Raw genomic sequence first — 16,124 nt, 5'->3', positions numbered from 1 at the left:
CACTTACTGTTTGTAGTTAAGTATAACGATTACAAGAGAAAACAAATTCCGGTAATCCCTTGTAATGGTTAACAGACGGGTAAAAGCATTCTCATCAAAACAAGTGTGCGTTTTTTATGTTAGCATAATTGAAATATATATTGACGCAAAGCAGCATTTATGATGATTAAGAAGAAGTTGTCGATCAAATATGGTTTTAAACCTTATTACAACGGAAATGCCATTTACTGAAACTTGTGCATTAAATGATAGTCAGGTTGTATGCGCTCAAATATTTATACAATTAAACAAAACTTAGGTATTTAGATTTAATAAATATATCTAATTGTTATTAACGTTTATCAGAGAATCATAATTTTATTACAAATTTCATTTAGTTAGTTTAGGTTTAAACCTATTTATTTTAGCTTTACCCATTTATGCCTAGCGTCTAGAAAAAAGGCCATGGCAAACAGCTTTGACCCACATGAGACGCCGCATGATACGGCGTCTCATCAGGGTAAAAGCTGTTTGCCTAAAGGAATTTCTGTAAGAAATATTCTAAATATAGAAATAAATGTACAAGGCATTCCTAATTTTATAAATAAATTGATCCATTTTAGAAGGATGGGAAAGTCTACTTGGCAAAAATAGGTTAACAGACGGATAAATGCATTTTCATCAAAACAAGTGTGCGTTTTTTATGCTAGCATAATTGAAATATATATTCACGCAAAGCAGCATGTATGATGCATGTGGATTAAAGAGTAATTGTCGATCAAACATGGTTTTAAACCTTATTACAACGGAAATGCTATTTACTGAAACATGCGCATTAAATGATTATCAGGTTGTATGCGCTAAAATCTTTATACAATGAAATTAAAACAAACATAATGTATTTAGGTTAATATATAACTTTATCTTATTATTTATGTCAAACCTAATTTGACGATCATATAATCATATTTTTACGACAAATTTTATTTATTTAGTTTTGGTTAAAACCCTTTTTATTTTAGTTTAACCCATGTATGCCTAACGTCTAGAAAAAGGGCCTTTGCTAACAGCGTAGATCCAAATAAGACACCGCATGATGCGGCGTCTCATCAGGCTCGGTGCTGTTTGCCTAAAGGAATTTCTGTAAGAAATATTCTAAATATAGAAATAAATGTACTAGACATCCATTATTTTTTTAATAAATTGATCCAATTTAGAAGGATGGGAGAGTCCTCTAGGCATAACTGGATTAATTGCATCGTTGGCCGAAATCTTATTGAAAGCCTCTTGAGTCAGTTTATTTTGTAGAACCAGTTCTTGGTGTCTTTGGGGGGACTTAAAAGTGGGCATCGAACCCGTGATTTCCCGTTTGTTGGCCACGGCGACCTTTGTTTTTCGTACGCTAACGATCACACGAAAGTCGGGATTTAACATTGTAAATGCAAGAATCAGCGCTCTGCATCCGACAAGCTTCTCGCAAACTATATTCCTTTCTGAATTAATCGACATTTATTTGCAAGAAGACTGAACCTCACCCTCTAAGACTGATAATGGTAAGGAGGGAAATGTTGTGATTTATGTATTATCCAATGATAACGTTTCCGGAGTGCAAGTTTCTCGAAATTTCAGACGTATTCTTTAGTTTCCTATATTTCAATAACATACTGTGTATGGTATTTGTCAAACCAAATTATGGGGCCATCTTTTAAACCACAAGCAATCTTAAACGTCGATATATATGCCTTTTATGAGTGTGTTCACATAAGCTATTTAAATATTTTAAAATAAGGTAACCGTATTCTTCGGTTTAATAAAGAAAATTAGTGGATAATGACATGGTAGTAAATGAAGTAAATTTTGCAAACTGTATATATATTATGTTGATAGGACCACGGGCTGACGGATTTACGTCACCGTTTGTTAAATGTAGAACTTTTAAATTGTATAAAGAAATGTAGATTTTAAGTAATCGAAAAAAAAATCATTGATTGTTATTCGTAAAAAATAAGCTTATCATTTAGTTCAAATGTAATATTCAACAATTATAGAATGAACTAAAAGGTATATTTATCATTATGAAAATGTTCTACAGTTAACATGAATATACCTGTTAAAGCCGAAACAATGCTTTTCTTAATAAGACCCGGCTTCTGCACCCTGTTTCCAAGGATACTGATGTACGACGACAAGAACAGACGATGTCCGATAACCGTGTATACCACAAACAACGTGATATTGATGACTACGTGACCAACCATTAAAAATCCATGAAATAGGAAGTTTGGTATCTTGTTGACATCGTCGTAATAACTCGTTACGTGATATGTTTTTCCTTGTAAAACATATTGTACGTTCGTAAGGTTGACGTAGAACGCTGTTGAGTTCGTTAAATGTGTAAAGAAACTTTCGTCGTTGCCTCTTGGAAATGGTAATTGGAATGTGTGCGTTCCGTAGATGAAAATTGAAGGCCATTGTGTGGCAATAGCCAGAAGACTTACTCCAATGCAGGCTCTCGTGGCGTAACGCTGTCCATATGTGATCCTCTTGAGTGGCTTACATACCATGAGGTAGCGGTCGTATGCCACAGTGATCAGGACAAATGAATAGTTGGCCTTGACAATGAAGGACAAGCATCTGGAGATCTTGCAGAAAATATCATAGTCATATGTATATGGCTTCCAACGCGGCCAATGTAATGATAAACACGGATGTTTTACTCCGTTCCCATTGTTTAGAGAATATATACAACACGAAACCGTTACCAATAAGTCCAATAAACATAAATGCAATAAGCAGACTTATAGGATAAATATAAACATCTAAAGCAAGCCGTTCATATGCATCAAAAATAGGACCTGAAGTATAAACATAAATTATTGAAATCTTTTCCAACGAAACATTCCGTTCTGTATCGTTGAATGTAGTTAGTAATGTTGCAGACTCAAGTGTTCTTGACCCCGTTGAAATTTTATCAGAGCAGGATGCGATGACTGTTTCCATTGCCTAAATTTATCACGTATTGATTATCAAATCCGTGTTTATATTCTGAAAGAGAAAAAAGCACACTATGTCGGTACGCATTGTGCCTGTTTGTTCGTTCTGATTGTTGTCTTCCAAAGCTTGCATAATGAGCGATTTGTATTTTCTTGAAGTTCCAGATAGTCTGTTGATGTTGTGTGTAACGCATATTCCGTGTAAACGGTTACTCAATCATTTATGCAACGGTGTATGCTCTAACTCAAGAGCGTTTTTTTAATATCCAATACAGTTTTTTAAGCGTCTCTTTCTTAAACATCACATCAAACGTATTTAAATTATGTTTGATTGTGTGTGTTTTTAAATATAGCACACATATTTCAATGCATTTAGTTTTGTTTTGTGCAAATATTCTTATTTAACAAAGTGACTTGTTTTTACCTTCGTTAATATTAATAATTGTATTCACGTTGTTATTCATGTTTTTAATCTTAAGTGGTTTTGCACGTTTATAATCCAGTACGAAAATGAATCATGAGAAAAACACACACATCATGCAGTTCACCGCACAGCAAAATATAGAACCTACATGTTTGGCGTATGTTCCTGTTTACAATAAAACACTAGGCGGATGGTCTACGGCCGTCAAAAACTCTGCGCATGCTCCTAACAAGAAAGTTGCACGTGATACCTACACTACAGACTGTGTTAAAATGGACGCCATTGTCACTGAATGCGGTTCGTAAGTTTAAACTTTATTGAATGAATCTATTTTCCATCTGTTGTTTTTGTTGATGTGTAAGCAGGAAAATTCAAGTTCATGCTACAGAGACTTTTTTAAATTAAGAAATCTGATTTTGCTATATTTTAGTTGGGTTTGAAGCGTATTTATTTTCAACTGACCTACTTAGGCTGGATCGATCTCCACAGGACCTTTTACTCAAACTTAACTGAAATAAAAAAAGATGGGGTACCCTAGTATGGTTAGCAACGATTGTATTTTAAAGACCGGGATTTCTTTACCAGAGTATTGTATCCATATATTCATTTGCCAATGTTTCTCTTTTTTCATGTTTTGCCCTGAAGCCTTTCGTCCTTTTTTTAAGAATAGCGTTTAAAAAGGTTTATGGACGTTTCGTGCCACTACCAGTTCGTGCCACTGATATTTGTGTTGAAAAGGGGTAGACGTTTCGTCCCACTGATAACATATAGGCGGATAGGGGTGAATAATGCCGTATAGGTGTGAATGATATTGGGGTGTATATAAATGTAGAAAATTACAACTATGTTGACATTTATAATTATTAATAGCAAACAAATAAAATGATTTATCGTTAGTATACTAATATTTGTAAATAGTGTATTGTATGAGATGAATATAAAGCATAGAGTGTTGTTATTTTTTATGAATCATGTTTATGTGCTTGTAATAATAAAATAAATGATTTATTGTTAGTATAAAAACATGTGTGCATAGTTCATTGTGTTTAATAAATATAAAACATGAAATGCTGTTATTAGCTCATCTATTTTTTGAAAAAAAATTATGAGCTATTGTCATCACCTTGGCGTCGGCGTTGGCGTCCGGTTAAGTTTTGTGTTTAGGTCCACTTTTCTCAGAAAGTATCAATGCTATTGCATTCAAACTTGGTACACTTACTAACTATCATGAGAGGACTGGGCAGGCAAAGTTAGATAACTCTGGTGTGCAATTTGACAGAATTATGTGCCCATTTTTATACTTAGAAAATTGAAAATTTTGGTTAAGTTTTGCGTTTAGGTCCACTTTTCTCAGAAAGTATCAATGCTATTGCATTCAAACTTGGTACACTTACTTACTATCATGAGGGGATAAGGCAGACAAAGTTAGATAACTCTGGCGTGTCTTTTTAACAGAATTATGTGCCCTTTTTATACTTAGAAAATTGAAAATTTTGGTTATGTATCAAAGCTATTGCTTTCATACTTGCAACACTTACTATCATAAGTGGACTGTGCAGGAGAAGTAATGTAACTCTGACTGGCATTTTGAGAGAATTATGGGCCCTTTTTATACTTAGAAAATTGAAAATTTGGTTAAGTTTTGTGTTTAGGTCCACTTTATTCATACAGTATCAAAGCTATTGCTTTCATAATAGCAACACTTATTAACTATCATAAGGGGACTGTGCAGGCAAAGTTATGTAAATCTGACTGGCATTTCGGACGGAATTATGGGCCCTTTATACTTAGAAAATTGAAAATTTGGTTAAGTTTTGTGTTTTGGTCAACTTTACCCCTAAAGTATCAAAGATATTGCTTTCATACTTGGAACACTCGCAAACTATCATAAGGGTACAGTAAAAGGACAAGTTGCATAACTCTGGTTGTCATTTTTACGGAATTATGGCCCTTTTTTGACTTAGTAACTTTGAATATATGGTTAAATTTTGTGTTTCGATCCACTTTACTTCTTAACTATCAAGGCTATTGCTTTCAAACTTCAAATACTTTCATGCTATCATGAGGTTACTGTACCTGGCAAGTTGAATTTTACCTTGACCTTTGAATGACCTTGACTCTCAAGGTCAAATTATTACATTTTGCTAAAATTGCCATAACTTCTTTATTTATGATTAGATTTGATTGATACTTTGACAAAACTACTCTTACCTGACATACCACAATAGACTCCACCCAAACCATCCCCCGTGCCCCCCCCCCCCGAATCCCCCTCCTATTTTTTTTTTTTTTTTTAAGATCATCTCACAAATGACCACCACACCCTCACACTATACCTCCCTCCACCCCACCCCCCCCCCCAAATTATTTTTTTTAAACGGTTAAAAAACACAAATATTTATTTTTATTATTTTATGTTTGAAATACCGTCATCCTTCGCACCCAAGAAATCCACCCCCCCCCCCCCTCCCCCCACCCGAATCCCCCCCCCTATTTTTTTTTTTTTTTTTTTTAAGATCATCTCACAAATAACCACCACACCCTCACACTATACCCCCCCCCCAAATTTCATTTTTTTTTAAACGGTTAAAAAACACAAATATTTATTTTTATTATTTTATGTTTTAAATACCGTCCAACCATCGCACCCAAGAATCCCGCCAACCCCCCCACCCCCATGTTTTTTTGTTTGTTTTTTTGCATTTTTTTCCGCATTTGTGGAAAATAATGTAATAAATGTCCACACCCCCACACTATACACCCAACTTCACTCCACCCCTCCCTCCTTTGTGATTGAAAATGAGAGTCCCTTCACCTTTAAAAAGAAAATAGATGAGCGGTCTGCACCCGCAAGGCGGTGCTCTTGTTTTCTATGCTTCAATTGAATGCATTATGTACATAAATAATAATATATAACATGAATGAACAATAATACAATTTGAAATAAAGTTGGTCTTTTTCTTTAAAGAGTTAGCTTATGCCTTACTATCGACTTACAAACTTTCAATTAGCCGTATGTGTCTACGTAATTAGCAAACAATTAATTACCGACTTCGGCCTTTAATTTACCGACACGGGCCTTTAATGGCCAATTAGTTACCAATTAGTAAACAACTCACCGCTTTAAATATGATACAAACTGTGTAATTCACTGAAAGAGTAAATTAAGTCAGTTGAACACACAGTATATAATACGTGTGTTGTTCGATGAATTCACAAAACCAGTAATGGCTTGCGAATATCCTTGTGTGTACTGTGCACGGAATGTTGGGGAAGAAGATAAAGCCATCTCATGCGATGAATGTGAAAGATGGCAGCATCTGTCGTGTGAGACTGGTGTCAGTCTCTGACAGTATCGAAAATGATGAAAGGGAATGTCGTCGTTGTGGAAATGCTGCGAATGTAGCCGACTAATGGAAGTTCCACCAGAGGTACCGGCGATAGTGGATTTCCCGATAGATGTAACGCCAGAGGTACTGGAGATAGTGGAGATCCCTATGGATGTTCCGCCAGAAGTACCAGAGGCTACAAATGACATTTCTGTATTGTCAGACCTATCGATGGACTCCCGTTCAGATGAGGTAGAAGATAGGACCTTCTGCTGTTCTTATAAAAACTAATATATCATATTTTCATATGATAGTTATAATTTAAATATTATTATATAAAAACCAATAAACATCATAGTTTCTTTTTTCCAGGATGGCATGGCAGAATCAACGGTCGAGCAGGGCGTCCCGACTTAGGGTTTTACGTGCTAGTCCCCCTGATGCGCCGTGAGGCAGAAACAGTGGATCTGACAATCCGACTTGTGTCGGAGCACGCCCTGACTCGGGTACACAAAATCTTCAAAGAAGTGCACGGGCGACTCTTAGAGATCTGGGAGAAGTACGAAGACGATGACATGACAACTACTCAACTGCTGAGAGCGTGCAGCCATATCATCGGGCTGGGACCGAGCACAACCCAGGATGACATCCATGATGAGGACTTCTGAAATGCATTACATTGTATATATGATTTATGTATGTATATGATAGGATAGTATGCTGTTGTATTGGTGTTTCTAAATTTGTGCACTTTTGTATATGTGTATTAAAACCATGTTTGAATATTTATGTAATCAATCTAGAAATTAAAATGTATGCATGCTTTATTTTCTGATATTGTTAATGTCAATTTATTGCAAATGTTTCTATATATTTATGTTATCTCTGCCAACACAAGATAATCCCACCAGATTGGGTAGGATGCTATTTATTTGTTTAAAATGTATGTATCCATTCACTTCTGATGTTGTTAATGTCAATTTATTGCAATTGTTTGAATATATTTATGTAATCAATCTATATATTGTTAAAATGTATGTATGCATTCACTTTTGATATGGTTAATGTCAATTAATTGAAAATGTTTTAATATATTTATGTAATGTATTGTTAATGTATTATATGAAGCATTTAAATTGACTCTTAAACAATCTTGAAATAAAATGTAAAAAAAGTTATTTTCCCATTGAACAGATGTTACAATCAAAGGTGCGAAAGTTTCCTGTTATGATTTCACACCTATACGGTATTATTCACACCTACCCGCCTATATATTATCAGTGGGACGAAACGTCCAATGCCCTCCTACACAAATATCAGTGGCACAAACTGGTAGTGGCACGAAACGTCCAGCACCCTTTAAAAATATCGAACTTCTATTAAATTTGCCAAATCTTTTGATATTTTCCATACCCCACCCACTTTTTTAATGTTTCGTGTTTATCTTCTTTACTGTAAACACAATACAATCGAAATACAGCATAAACATAAACAAATTGAATAAAAAAACAGGCCATGAACAAATTACAAAAAAAATATTGAAACTTGCTACAAATGATCCCCATCATAAGACGCTGTGTCACCCTAAATTACCAGGTCCCTGGCCACATCCAAGCAATTTTTAAGCAATTTTAAGAAATTATAGTAAAAGGCAATTTTGGGTGGGTGTGACCTATGTGGGCAGGGCGCCCCAGGGTTGGTAATGGGGCCATGCATAGTTAGGATTGACCGTATTGTCATAAGAGAAGTTCAGTATCAATTTGAGTGAATCGGTGTAGAAATGAAGAGATTATAGTAAAAGGCAGTTTTGTGTGGGTGTGGTCTATGTGGGCGGGGCCCCAGGGCTGGTAATGGGGCTATGCATAGTTGAGATTGACGGTATTGTCATAAGAGAGGTTCAGTATCAATTTGAAGTGAATCGGTGTAGAAATGAAGAAATTATAGTAAAAGGCAATTTTGGGTGGGTGTGGTCTATGTGGGCGGGGCGCCCCAGGGTTGGTAATGAAGCCATGCATAGTTGAGATTGACCGTATTGTCATAAGAGAAGTTCAGTATCAATTTGAAGTGAATCCGTGTAGAAATGAAGAAGTTATAGTAAAATGCAATTTTGGGTGGGTGTGGCCTATGTGGGCGGGGCGCCCCATGGTTGGGAATGGGGCCATGCATGGTTGAGATTGCCCGTATTGTCATAAGAGAGGTCCAGTATCAATTTGAAATAAATCGGTGTAGAAATGACGAAGTTAATGTAAAATAACCTAAAAAAAATAGTGAAAATCTCTGACCTGGCCCCACCCCAACCCCCATAACTTTTGACCCAGGGGTCAGATCAAAATTCCAAATAGTGCAGGGTCGCACATTGTGCTCATAGCTACCATGTGTGTAAGTTTCAAGGTTCTAGTGCTTATAGTGTAGGAGGAGATTGTCGCCAGGACGGACAGACAGACGGATGGCGGAGCTAACCACAATATCCCCACCTTTTTGGGATAAATACAAGAGAATAACAATTTTATTGATTTAATTATGCAATGGTTTCATGTTAAGCACCAGAACTGCAACTATTTGAGGAATGATGATTTGAAGTAATTACGTGTTAGTACATAATTTAAGGCCAAGCCCAAGGCAGTATAAGTGTCCAATTGTACGGTTGTCCAACTAGAGCTGTGGTTGGTACACTCACTTCTCAGTTATTGACACTGTTTTAGTACAGCTCCCTGACACAGGTGGTTAAGGTGTAGGTCAAGATTCAGCATTTGTTAAAACATTGCATGTTCTGTGCATTTTAAAAAAGGAAAACCATTTTGTCATTTAATAAGACCCAGTTCATTCACTTCACAATTTATGAAGTTATGACTGCTTAAAGGGGGCAACATAAAAACAGCACCCTCTTATTTTGCTCTGGATCTTTCTTTACCTCAGATATGGAAGGACCTCAATCTTATTTTGAAAGTGTGCCTTTTCCTTAAACCTCAATGTATTTTAAACCATTTGCAAATTCAAGAAAACTTAAAACAATTGTTTGCCCCCTTTTAATAACACTGGTGTTACTATAGCTCTGACCCAACATGTTGGTCTGGCCCCGCAACAGTCCATACTCTCTCTTTTATACTGCTACTTGTGTTCTGCCAAGAGTGCATCTTATGGATAATCATTTGATAGTTAACTATCTGAACACAAAATTTAAAACTCGTAATTATCTTTATGCATGTAGGACTGCCTAAGGATGGATCGAACAATATTGGAGGTGCATTTCGCAGCTTACCGAGGGACTCTCAATTACTTTCATGGCAGGGCATGACCTCCCCCCAGTGAATGTCGACTTGTTCTTTTCTGCAAGGAAGACTTGTAAGTATTCCACATTGTGAAAACTGGTTCATGGGTATGTTTCTGGAGTTATAATTATTGTTTTTGAGCGGTTTTAGATAGATGCTTTTGGAATTTTTAGCCTTCAACATATATTGGAAGATTTACAATTTTAATCCAGCTAGCTATAAAAATTGTATTGAAATAATTAATTAGAAGTAATCTAACATAATTTTACAAAATCCAACAACAGACAGATTGATTTCAGTGGAATGGACATTTTCCCTACAAATGCCACATTCCCAATCCCTAATCAATAGCATTCTGGGTGAATCTAAAGGCTACATGGATCGGCAGTTTAGTCGCGGTATCTTCAGCAACAACAAGCTCTTCCTGGTATAGATGAACGAGTAGAACAACCTGTACATGCAGCCTGGGAGCAACCTCACCACAGTCTGGAAGAGGTAACTTACTGAGGGCGTGATGTGAAGTATAAATTTATAACAGCAAAGACACTCTAAATATAAAGGAGAGGAGCTTTGGACATGTTTGGGCATTACAGTTGGTCTGTCTGTCAGTAAACCGTGTCTGAGAGATAACATAAGTTGTCTTTGACACTTATATTCTCTAATTTAGTATAATTGTTTCTTACCAATAGAGGAAGGCCCCTATAGATTTTGAGGTTGATACCTCAAAGGTCAAGGTCACAAAGTCACATTTACATTGTTTTTTTATGTGATCGCCATGTCCAAGTGATATTTTAAGTTCTGTGTGATGCTCAGTCTTCACATTTGGTATAGTTTTTATCCCCTGCCGAAGGCGGAGGGATATTGTTTTGGCGTTTTCCGTTCATCCTTGAGTCACACTTTTCCGTCTGGAGCTCTTTCTCATTAACTATTCCATGGGATTTCATGAAACATACCATAAATGTATATCATTGTGCTGCGGTGGTGCATGTGTTTATTTTGTTGGGGTCGGTCTGGTATTTCCAGAGTTAAGCGCTTTTATTTTACTGAAATTAATGAATGTTGTCACTTTTTTTTCGTTGAAACTGTTTCTCAGTAAATATTGCATGGAATTTCATGAAAATTAATATAAATGTGTAGTATGCTACTGCGATGGTGCACGGGTAAATTCTGTTTTGTCCCCTCAATTGATTGAAATTGAGGTGTGTTTTTTTCTGTCTTCAGCTGTTCCTCAGAAACTATTGCACGGAGGTTCATGAAAATTATGATAAATATGCATCATTATGATAAAGTGGTGCACGCGTAGATTTTCTTGGATAGCCTTGGTAACTACAGAGTTATGGCCCCTTAATTGATTTAAGATTTGTGTTTCCTATTCCAAGCTGTTTCTCAGTAACTATTGCATGGAGGTTATTGAAACTTAAAGTATGTATCATCATACTGCTGTGGTGCAAGCCCAAATTCTGTAACTCCAGAGTTATACCCCTTTGATTGAAATTGAAGATTTTTTTCTGTACGGAGCAGTTTCTTAGTTACGATTGCATAGAAGTTCATGAAACTTATATACATATGTATCATTGTACGGTGGTGGTGCACATGCAAATTCTGTTTAGACAGCCTTGGTATTTCTAGAGTTACATGTATGCCCCCTTAATAAATTAAAATATAATTAATTTAGTCAGTCCAGAGCTGTTTTGCAGTAACAAGTGGTTGAAATTTAATGAAACAAAAAAGATTTCTGTGTCATACGGCGGTGGTGCATGCATACATTTTGTCAGGATCAGCTTGGTATCTCAAGAGTTATGCCCCTTAATTGATTAAAATTTAGTATTATTTCCTTCCATGAACTGTTTTTTAATAACTACTGATGAAATGTCAAGAAATTTGAAATTAATATTAAGTGTCATATTTTTGTGGAACACTTGCAAGTTATTTTGGGCTCAGTTCCATATTTATGGCCCTAAATTGATTGAAATTAAGAATTTTGTCTGTATGTGTTGTATGGAATTAATTGAAATTACAGTTAAAGTGATATTATGGGCATTTTTCACTGTTGCATTGAGCTGAAAAGAATTAACAGGTCAAACGAGTTTTAGTTAAAGTGTGGTTACTGAGTAACTGACAAATTATCTGCAACTCATCTTGCTACCAGTTGTTTATAAAAAATATATATTATATTCGATATTTTACATGACTCACCCAGACCTCTAGGCCGAAATGATCCGTAAAACAAAATAGCGTCTTTGTGTCGCATGAACGAATCTGCACTAAATCCATTCATAAGTTACAAAGATATAAAGATTCACATCGTAAATCGAATTATTTCTGTCGTCATTTGTCAAAACGAAAGTACTGTTGATATCCAAATGCATTATCTTTCTCTTTCGGGGATATTGTTTTAGTATGTTGATGCTGCATTAACAAATATAAGTTTATATGAAATGAAAACACCAAAAAATAAACCAGACAAGACTTTGACATCCCAATTCTTGGTTACTGGTATCCCAAAAAGACTTTTTTGTCTTACATCAAAACTGTTTTCTACAAGCATTGACGCTTGCATGATTGTTATCTCAGGGGTTTTTCACCCAAATTTGTGAAGATGCCCTAGCACATTATGAAAATTGGCACATTATTTTGTCAAAATTGTGAATTTGAACAATATTATCAACACAGTTGTGAACATTGTTTTAAAATTATAATGCAGACTGTAGTTTACCCATTATCTATATTAAACACATCTGCATTTTTTATTGAGCCCAAGATCAAAGAACTACATTGTGATACATGAAAAGTAACAACACATTTCAGTTGTGTCATTGGTATATATAAATTGATACTATTGAGTGTTCATTTAGTTGTGAATTTTTAGCTCAAAATTGTGAAAAAATAAATACTTTTTGGAATTGTGAAGTAGCCTGCCATCGCCTCTGTTTTATTAGGTGAAAAAGCCCTGTATCTATGCACACTTTCAACACTCCTAAATCACATGACCATATTTGGAACTTTAAAATGACCTACTTTTGCACTTTAATTAAGAATTATAAACGTCTTGGTTAACCAAAATGGTGCATTTCATATGACATCAATACCGTTTGCTACAAAATTTTCACAGTTGCGTGTATTTTATCTTTGAACCGTTTCTATACACCCACATCACTAGACTTCAGTTTGATCTTGACATTGACCTATTTTCTGCACTAAGACTTCAAATGGGCAAATCAATTGCTACTGATGTGGCTGCCACCAGGGGTGTCAGCATTTATATTTATATTTAAACTAAGGGTCACATAGCAGGGTTGGCATATTGACCGGGCCGGCAGTCAATACCCGGTTAAAACCGGTCAATACTGGTGTGACACATAACCCTAAATTTAATGTTAAAACCCTTTCTTGCCTTTGAAATGTTTGTCATGCTTTAATAACCTTTTTGTGTCGTGGCCATTTAAAAATATGTTCCAAGAAAATTTGTTTTAAATGAGTGCATGTTCAATGTCACAAGGCATTCAATTTTGCTATAATTCGGCCCCTGTTTCAACATGGGATGTTGAGTTTGGATACTGATTTCACAGGAGCATGCTACTTAAATACTAAAGGCTTCACCTACTGACACCTAGACTATTTAACACTGAGAAAAGTGGAGCGTGCCATCTGGGGATGGCAATTGTATTATCCTACTAATATAACCTCTTGGAGTATTTGATATAACCATAGTGTTTCATCTTTGTGTATGTTTTTTGCCAGGTCTAAGAAGCTTTTCTTTATTCTTCTCAACGAAAAATGCCTAAGTGGGAAAGAAGAAAACTTCAGAACTTTTATACATATATACACATACTTCAAGAACAGTGCGTAGGGGCTATATTGAGACTATATATCAATGTCTTACTATGTGTAAATATGATTAACACTGAATAATGATTAATATAATAAAGTTTGATCGGTAAAAAAACCAATTGTATGATTATATTTTGAAGATTATTTAATTGTACTATATCTATACTAGGAGATTGTTGTTACATATAGTTGGACACGTGGATTGTTTTAACTACTACTTTACCTTAAGTATTGCTGCTCATGCGAGTCAACGTTCCTGCATTACAGGTTTAGGGATGACTTGGGACCTGAGTGCAGAATTTGAAGCAAATGTGACTTCAACCCTCTTGATCGATAAGAGAAACAGCACTGAACTTGAATTTCCGGATATAACCCTGAACAATCTTCATCAATCACATGACATGCTGCTCGCCACCAGAGGAAGACCCCTATTGAATTTTGTGTTGATTCCTCGAAGGTAAAGGTCATAAACATACTTCCTTTATGTGAAAGCCTTGTTGAAGGGATATCTTAAGTTCTGTCTGTCCCTCATTCTCATATTTGGTTGTTGCTTACTACTAGAGGAAGACCACTATTGATTATGGTGTTAATATCTTGAAGGTCTATGTCACTAGGCCGTTGTGCGTCGTGCGGCGTCAACATTTGTCTTGTTAACACACTAGAGGCCACATTTTATATCCGATCTTCATGAAATGGGTCAGAAGATTAGTCTCCATGATATCTTGGACGAGTTCGAAAATGGTAACGATTGCTTGAAAAACATGCCCTCAAGGGGGCGGGGCATTTTTCCTTATATGGCTATAGTAAAACCATGTTAACACTAGAGGCTGCATTTTTTGTCCAATCTTCATGAAACTTAATCAGAAGATTTGTGTTAATAATATCTTGGATGAGTTGAAAATGGTTCCGGTTGGTTGAAAAACATGGCTGCCAGGGGGGGTGCATTTTTCCTGATATGGCTAAAGTGAAACCTTGTTAACACTCTAGAGGCCACATGTATTGTCCGACCTTCATGAAACTTGGTCAGAAGATTTGTCTTAATGATAGCTTTAATGAGTTCACAAATTGTTCCGATTTGGTTGAAAAACATGACTGCCAGGGGGAGGTGCATTTTCATAATATGGCAATATAGGGCTATAGTAAAACCTTGTTAACACTCGAGAGGCCACATTCATTGTCCGATCTTCATGAAACTTGGTCAGAAGATTTGTCCCAATGATATCTTGGACAAGTTTGAAAAAGGTTGCGATTGGTTAAAAAAACATTGCCACCAGAGGGCGGGGCATTTTTCCTTATATGACTTTAGTAAAAACTTGTTAACACTCTTAAAGTCACATTTATTTTCCAATGGTCATGAAACTTGGTCAGAATATTTGTTGAATGATATCTTGGATGTGTACGAAAATGGTTCAGGTCGGTTGAAAAACGTGGCTGCCATGTAATTTATCCTTATATGGCTATTGTAAAACCTTGTTATAACTATACAAGTTACATTTATTGTTCACTCTTCATGAAAGTTGGTCAGAACATTTGTTCTAATGACATCTTTGGCTTCACAGAACTGGTCAGTTCTTTGTTTTCTCATGTGAGCGACTTTGAGCCTTTTAGGCCCTCTTGTATTCAAGAAGGTTTTACTACAACTTTAAAGTTCCACTGCACACAAGAATTTCCATTGTGAAATAACCTCTGTTCTATATATACACAATATAATATAAGATTTAATTTACGAATGAATAGTATTGTTAAATTATAATATTTATTTATACATTTATTAATTTAGAGTAACTGACCAGACACAAGAAGGTCCAGTGCTGATAAACTACACAAGATCAAGTCCTGGTGTATTACACCCTACAGGTATTGGCTTGTAAAAAGAGGAGCGGCTTGATTGAAATTTTATATAGGAGAAATATTTGTATGACATGCATTAAGAAAAGAGATGAATTTTTATGTCTAAAGGCTGGCATATAATTTTTTAACCGTATGTTGGCCAGTATATCTGTCCACAATTGTGTGTCTCGTTTATATCTTTGTAACTTATGGATGGATTTTTAAATAACCTGTCAAAAATGTGAAGCACAGTGATAGGAAGTGTCACGTGCAAGACCCCGGTCTGTGTCTCAAAGTTCAAGGTCACAATTAGCCTTTTAAGGTCATATTTCAAGATTCTACATTGATTGGCCTGTTTTGTCGATTTATTTGTCATTGATGGATGGATTTTAAAATGACGTGGCGAATATGTAAAAAACAGTATGAGGAAGTAATGATTGAAAGACCTAGGTCCCTAGCTAAATGTCAA

At 35.7% G+C, this 16,124-nt stretch overlaps 1 protein-coding gene and 1 long non-coding RNA gene across 2 annotated transcripts in view; one reads left to right on the top strand and one right to left on the bottom strand.

Moving 5' to 3' along the window:
• Nucleotides 1-16,124, bottom strand: part of LOC127835910 (hemicentin-1-like) — a 225,199-nt gene that overhangs the window by 151,490 nt on the left and 57,585 nt on the right. The window lies entirely within an intron of this gene.
• Nucleotides 3,650-10,479, top strand: LOC127834876 (uncharacterized). The gene is made up of 3 exons (XR_008028266.1): nucleotides 3,650-3,693; nucleotides 9,934-10,067; nucleotides 10,294-10,479. It is a non-coding gene; the product is annotated as an uncharacterized LOC127834876 (long non-coding RNA).

This window comes from Dreissena polymorpha, chromosome 6 (genome assembly GCF_020536995.1).
Source record: "Dreissena polymorpha isolate Duluth1 chromosome 6, UMN_Dpol_1.0, whole genome shotgun sequence".
In the NCBI taxonomy this organism is placed as follows: domain Eukaryota; kingdom Metazoa; phylum Mollusca; class Bivalvia; order Myida; family Dreissenidae; genus Dreissena; species Dreissena polymorpha.
The sequence above is the reverse complement of the archived record's forward strand: the minus strand, read 5'-3'. Positions and strand labels throughout refer to the sequence as shown.